At 39.0% G+C, this 7675-nt stretch overlaps 1 long non-coding RNA gene across 1 annotated transcript; it reads right to left on the minus strand.

Moving 5' to 3' along the window:
* Positions 1-459: 459 nt before the first annotated feature.
* LOC147818126 (uncharacterized) lies at positions 460-4561 on the minus strand. The gene is made up of 3 exons (XR_015438311.1): positions 4402-4561; positions 4022-4108; positions 460-3890 (listed from the first exon to the last, which is right to left on the minus strand). It is a non-coding gene; the product is annotated as an uncharacterized LOC147818126 (long non-coding RNA).
* Between the last annotated feature and the right edge of the window lie 3114 nt (positions 4562-7675).

A 7675-nucleotide genomic window follows, 5' to 3' on the forward strand; every position in this document is an offset into this window, starting at 1 on the left:
GGCACATTAACAAACAGCTGTCAGCGACTTTCCTCATTACTCCCAATGGCTTTTCACAAGTTGCAGCATACACACTAATTGTTAATCAGTCTAGTTGTTTTCTTTTACTTGAAAATTAATTTTGGGAGGTGGAGAGGTGTGTGTAATGGAGGTTCATGCAGTGCTCAATAATTGGGCGTTGCATCCCAATGTCCCCCTATAACTGATGGGCCTGACCATCAGTTATAGGTGGCAACCATCCTGCAACCATCCTGGCAACATGATGGGCCATCATGTTGCCAGGAGGGCGAAAAGAAATGAAATCTGTGATCTAGGATAAAAAATATGACCTACAAGGGCATTATGTCTTTTACAATAACAAACCCCTGAACTAAACTGTTTTTATAGCTTTGTTGGTGGAAATGAAAACTGTAGTGTTGATGTCCATATGTAAAAAATGAACTGCCAGAAAGAGGAGAATAAATTGCATCCCCTTTGGGAGAGATAACCATAGGAGATAACGGATCTGAAGTTCTTAGAATAAAAACATAGAACAGGTCATGCGTGTCAGTGAGGCCTTAAGCCAATCAGGACAAACTTCTGTCATCACAGAGGTGGTACCCAGTTGGTGCAGCCAGAGGAGAGCAACTGCACCGCCTGACTTAGAAAACTATAGCCGCCTTGCTCCAGTGAGTTTAAATGTCATGTGACATTCTGCAGAGCCGGCAGTTGGACAAAAAATCTAACCAGCGTGTACACTGTATACTGTGCTCCCAAAAAACGAATAAGTGCAAGTTGAAGCGATCATTTTTGCAGGACCATAATATTGCTTAAGTCAAGTCTAATTTCCATTTGTGTTTGACATAATTGAAATCTTACAATATAAAGAGATTTTCCCTCTTAGTGTAAGGATGGTTTTTTTTCACTATGTCAGCAGGCTTTGTCATATCTTGACACACATATTGATACATAAGTCTTTGCTGCAGCCGAGGGAGAAGTGAAACAGATTAAATCCTGGCTAAGACGTTTTTTGTGGGTTTAACTGGACTCACATCCTGTTTAAGAATTTATAGTCAATTCTGTGGGTTAAGAAACCTGTACCCGGCCCAGTGTAGCAGTGTCAGCAGTGTCAGTCACACAACTTCTTCTGGGGGTGGTTTTTAGACACACTGTGTTAGTGTCAAAGGTATAATGTAAAAGATGTAAATTATGTATCTGATGGGCATCCTCTTTTCCTTCTCAGTGAGGTGAGGTAGATTGAATGCTGGGGTGAGATCCAGAATAGCGTCTATATATACTACATACTTCCCAAAAGCTGCCCCTGCATACATAGAGAATCCGGACATTTTGTTACTGAGCGAACCTTATTTACTTAATATGAATTACAAAATGAGGCTTTGCTATTTTCTTTCTATATGAAAGGCAAACAGCATCACATGGGAAATGGCTCTCAGTGAGTGGAGTGCAGAGGAGCTTTCATGTCAAAAAAAGGGTTCTGCTTAGTTATTCAGCACGTTCTTTGTTGTCGTTGTCCAAGCTTTATACATGAATATGAATTAGTAGGAAAATAAAAAGAATTGTGATTTCATGTTGCAAATCCGAGTTTTGTGGTTTTACTTGCTACTAATATCAACATCATTCTGTGTGTATGTTTTCACACTGATGCACAACTATGAGGACAGTGCTTTCCTGAGTTGAATAACTCGACTTTTGTCTTTGTTGAGATCAGAGTCTTTCTCCGCTGATAGGTTTGTCAGAGGTAAACTGACAGAAACGCGAGCTGCAGGATATTCACTCATCATTTCTCATTAACACCGCTCACTTTGTTTTAATTAGCCGTTGTGACTGACACCTGTGTTACTGTGACACTGTATTCAGGCTTGTGTTATCCTCCTTCCCAGCTGCTGCTCGCCAATCATCCCAAAGTTGTCTGTTGTCTCTATCCCCCAGGAGAGAACCACATGTGGAAAGCGGCCTTCGCAGTTTGGTGACAGAAAGGGATAAATGTTTGATTATTTTAGTTTAATGACTTTGCCACACAGAAAATGTATAATGTGTCCATGGAAGGAGTGAAAATGTTGTCTTTCTGCTGGCCTTTATGTGAGTTGAAACGTTAGAAAAGTTTGTATTTCAGTATATTAAACAACAGTTTAGCTGGGTGGCTTTCAGCCTTTTTTCCAAACAACTCAAGTGAAATGTTGTTTTTAAATGCATAACAAAAAGCCACCACCTTAAGTAAATTATTAGAATAAGAAAAACTTGCGACAATGCTCTTTAAACACCATGAAAACACAAGTTCACTGAGGTATTGTAAAAATATCAATTTTTAAATATGTCACGTTCTGTAACCTCCACAATAATTTTCTACATGAAGTAAAAATGATTTATTCAGTTCTTCTTTTGCTTGTGTCTGTGCCTGAATAGTACAAAGTGTGGTTTGAGGTTTGGTAGCTGCATCACACGGACAATTATTTAGGTGCAGTAAACACCATGATTGTTGTATGATTAATGTTATGCATAAGTTACATAACATTAATCATACAATAATCATACTTTAGTTATTTTATCTGCTTTTTGTTTTTTTATGATCAAAATGTTTATGTCTCCTTGATGGAGTGTTAAGTAAGAGCAACCAACATACCACACATAAAAAACATATATATAGGCCTGCACAGGGATGTAAACATTCATTTTCAGATATTCACATACTTTGTATTTATATGTTTGTGCCCATTAAGGCTGCCCCTGACCAAAGAATTTCCTCGTTGACTGGAAGTCATTAGTTCAAGCCATTAGTTAACAATTTGTTGTACATTTATGATAATGATTTAATTTATTTAAATATATTTTTGGGGGGCATCAGGAATCCAGAGTCCAGGGCTGAGAAGTAATGTTGTAAGTAACATTGCTAACTCTGCTGCGTTACAGAAAAATGCCAAACCGTAATACTGAGCCTCTATGAGTTTAAATAAAGTTCATGAACGAGGCGAGCTGCCAGTCAGCGACACCGGTAAACGCAGTAATGATTCTAAATGTGTTGGAACAACCAGTAAGGACAACGCTAGAGCAATTGGCCATGCTAATGCTTACATGTTTCAAATGATAGGCCATATTTGGGGTCGGCGAATTATAGGTCAGTGTTTACCTTGAGAGTTTGCATGTCCTGGGGTCCTCCTTTACCCTCTCAACCTTCCCTCTGTCTGCTAAAAATGGTTAAGAATGAGGTTTTGTTTTGTTTTATTTTATATTACATTTCTTGGTTGTTTTTGAAGATTATATTTTAATCAGATGAAGGATTTTAGTCACCAGACGTCTGGATCTTAAATTATCACAGAAGCAAGCTGAGCAAACGTTATCTGCAGCTCAGCTCACAGCCCCTCCAAGACCTCCTGTCTCCACCGAACAGCATCAGAAAACACTGATTTCTAATGTGAACATTTACAGATTGTGAAACTGTGAGAACTAAAATAAATGAAGACAAAAGGTTTAGCTGATCTGCAATTTTTCAGCTGTACATGACAATGTAAAATATATGTTATATATATATATATATATATATATATATATATATATTTCATCAAAATATGGTAGGTGTTGAACATAATATCCGTTTAGCTGATCAGATGTTCAAAAGGTCTCCACTGAACATCAACCTGTCTCGAGGAGTTCCTCCAGTGAGCCTGACCCAGAGCTTGAGAAGCCGCCCTCCGCAAACCTGTTTGCATTCAGTTGACTGACCAAGAGGTCTCTCTGTGTTTTCAAGATGTTATATTCCCTCACTATGCTCCTCAGCAGGTTGTTGCAGCAGGAACATGCCTGGATTGTGTTCTCTTGAAACTGATCAGTCTGGCACAGTTCTGCTATCATGGAGGGATTTAAAGGAAGCTGTTCTGCATCTTCTTTTGAATACACTGGAAAAACAAAGAAATTGCAGGTTTTAGTTGCAAAACACTCTGCTTGGGAAACACATAGTATTACAGCTTGAGTTGCCAGTGTGCTAGGGTGTGTGTATTGTGAGGAAAAAATATGGTGCACAACTTACAGGCAAGGCGCAGCGAGATATTAAGAGTGGCCTGTATGACACACAACACTGCTAAAGTTACAATCCCGATTCTGAGGAGTCTTCTCTCTGTGGGTGTCACACATACACATCATTCTGTAATCCATGACAATGACACTGCTATTAAACCTCTAAATTCTGATCACACATTGATGTGACATGATTGGTCTTTCAATGTCGCCTGATACTTCATCATTCTAATATTAAATTATCAAGATACTGAAGCAGCAATAGTAAATTTTACAGAAAACATAAGAAACAATCATTGATGTAATTCCTGAAGAACAAAAGATATTTAGCCGTATCCCTCAGCTGGATTTCTTAATTAAGTTTTTTAGTTTCTATTAACTTACTGCTCTTACCTGCTGGTTGAGTGTTACCACTGTTTGTTTCAGATCCCTGAAGCTCATGTACATTGGTGAAGTCAGAGAGCTCATACTCTTGTGCCATGATGATCTGCTGTGAGAGAGTTTTGCCTTAAATTCAGTCCGTACTGTCGATGCTCTGTACTGCTGCTCTGCGAGTTTTTCAGCATTTGTTTCAAAATAAAGGAAGTTTGTCGGTTTGAGGAAATGGTATTTTTTTCCGTCAGCATCTTAAATGACTAAATTTGGATAGAAATGTTGCTATAGTTACTGTAAGTACCACGTTTGTTCACTCACCGACCTGTATATAGAAATACTTATTATTGGGTCCATCTGATTTACAACCATTTCAATAAAATTGTTAACAGCTCATCAAATCTACATTTACAATGCTTGAAATCTTCCTGCAGTTCTGAATGTCACAAACTGAAAACAGAACCGGTTTAATAAAGTGTTGATCCTGGTTGGTCAAATCTTGTTGTAAATTGATCAGCAGCACAGAACATTTCATTTAGTCTGGAGCTGCGATCAATGTTGTGACCCAACAGCAGTCTGTCTGCTGAGTACAATTTTTGTTTGAATCAGTCAAAATGAGCATTTCACTTCAAATGTGAAATGTTTATTGCATGTTTTTGACATGCAGGTCACATCGTTTATGTCTTGGCAGAGTTAATACTCCTCCTGTTTGTTTATTTCCCACTAGTGGCAGGTAGAAATACGGAATAATTGGTCAGTCATTTGGTTAGTTTGTCTGTGTGGACTTTGATTTTGTCAACAAGTACTGAGCAGATTTTTAGGAAATTTGGTATGGATGTCCAGTTTCCCAGGAGAAAGGTTCCTAATCCCACCATCAGCTCAAAAATGTCCACATTTACACAAGAATTATCTAATAATCAAGGCAAATCAAATGGGCAGATTGCCATGAAATTTAATGCAAACTTCCCAGATTGGACACTCGGTAGGCTTTCCTCCAGTCCCACCCTCAGGCCAAAATGTCAGCATTTTACATCGGATATTTATTATGTTATTGGCATTTTGTTATTTATATCATTAGTAGGTATAACAACCGAATTTAAAAGAAATGTTTTATGAATAGATAACACAGTCACTCTCAATCTCTTTTGTTTTTATCTGACCACAAGACCTCACTGTCATCACAGGCAACGCAGCAGGGAAAGTATCATGGCATGATGAGTCCAGCCCAGACATGCTTCAGCAGCTACGTCACCACATGCTTCCTCCAGTGCTTGTATAAAAGAGGTATGGACTCATGGGGAATGCATTCATTTACCTTCTAAAAAAAACAAGACTCAAATGGAGGCCCTGCTTTTGGCCCTTTTTATTCCTCAAACCTTGATTGCTAACTGAAAAGCAACAGGTGTTTGCCCATGTGAGTCAGTGGTGTAATTGGCAGGTTGAATTTAGCAGATTGAATGGAAGTGATTTACATGTGAACGCACAGAGATTCTTTCGGTGAAGACTGTGCCAAAAGGTAGATCTCAGAAGAGGTTTCGTCATTATGTCTCAAATTCCAGTGTTGGCGTACACAATTGACAAAGCTGTAGGTGGTGTCATTCTGTACAAAATACAGCCATGATCACAAACCATTGGAGAATGTTCATCTCATAGACACTTTTAAATCTACTAACTCACATAAATGTGAAAATAATTTAGTTGTATAATATTGTCATGAAACATTGCTCTGTTTTTCCCTAATCCAGCATCTAAAGAGGAGGAAAAACCTCTTGTACTGTATCGATATTCAGATATTATGACAAAAATGGACTTAAAACAATCATCTGAGCACTACAAATTTAGAGACTTTCCATAAAAATGAACTATGTGCTCAAGGATCACAACAAGCTGAACTGAAACAAAAAGTTGGAAACAACATAGATATTATATGTTTCAAGTAAACAGAATAATTAAATGTGATGAGTCTTACTACACAGCACTACGCATTCAGAGCCTATTCACAATTTATCACTTGCGTGCACACTTTTCTCTGCATTTTCAACAAGAAGATGAAATCACAGGGAGCACTGACAATAGAACATTTAGCGACAGGTACCAAACAACACATGCAGGGTGTGATTAAAGGGAGAATGCAAACACATGGAAACGGCTGGCAAGCTTACGGTTGAGATGAAACCATGAACATGTGAATTACATGTGTGATAAGGCTCATACATAAACTGGTGCCTGTTCAGCCTACATTTATGTATGAACTCTGATCCACCCAGTTTAATATTTTCCCTAGAGGGTGAAATTCCAGGGGAAGAAGATGTTAATAACTGTCACCTGAGCAGGCTGCCACAGTCAAAGCAAAACTTTATCAGTTCAAATTAAAGCTTCAGTGGTGCAAATGATACAAATAGTGACAATACTGTACCGCTCCCATATCCTAACAACCACAGGGGAACCATACATGATAGAGTTGTGGAGATGGGTGAAATTAATGGGTGTGTTCGGCTGCAGAGGAGCTGCTTCATGACACCGAGGTGGATTGCAGGGTGCAACAGTGCATTCTAGTGGTCAGCAGGAAAATCACAGGAAGTGCTGGAGAAGTGTGTTCTGGCTAAAATATTTTTGTGGGGCTTTCACTGGCGGTTCGCATAATAGAAAATATTTTAAAAACTGATCTAAAATTCTGCAAATGATCTTGATGTGTAGCAGCGGAGTGTCCTGAGGCGTTCTCATTTCTGATGCTCTCCAGGTTGAGATAAAGCTTGTTTAAGACCGCCTATTGCCTTTTTGATGCAGGGAGGCCCAAATTATTTATACCAGATTACTTGATAATGCTTCACCAATGCTGCTGAACCACACTGGCAAAACTAATTGATAATGCTAGCGGTGTAGTGCTCTTCCACAAGTGAAGCTCATGAAAAGAAACTACAAAAAACTGAGATGAGATTTGGGCTGTGTGGTTTAGAAGATATGAGTATATTGTATACACACGCGCAGTATTTATAGTTGCGTCCATCCATGCTGAAAAAACAATCCCAAACTCAGAGGCAGAGGCCCACACATACCTGCACACATGCTCACTGCACAAATTCACGAGAAAACACTCAGCCATTCATGCACTGAGCCCCTCTCACAGTATTCCATATCATGCACCTGTGCACACACATTCACATTAAATTACATGAATTCAGATGCACTCATGCAGGGACACACACACAAACACCCAGCTGCATTCATACAGGTATTTTTGTGTGTGTGTGTGTGTGTGTGTGTGTGTGTGTGTGTGTGTGTGTGTGTGTGTGCG

Source organism: Seriola lalandi, unplaced genomic scaffold (genome assembly GCF_002814215.2).
Source record: "Seriola lalandi dorsalis isolate HSWRI2012SDOR001 ecotype SW California unplaced genomic scaffold, Sedor1 jcf7180002054692, whole genome shotgun sequence".
In the NCBI taxonomy this organism is placed as follows: Eukaryota; Metazoa; Chordata; class Actinopteri; order Carangiformes; family Carangidae; genus Seriola; species Seriola lalandi.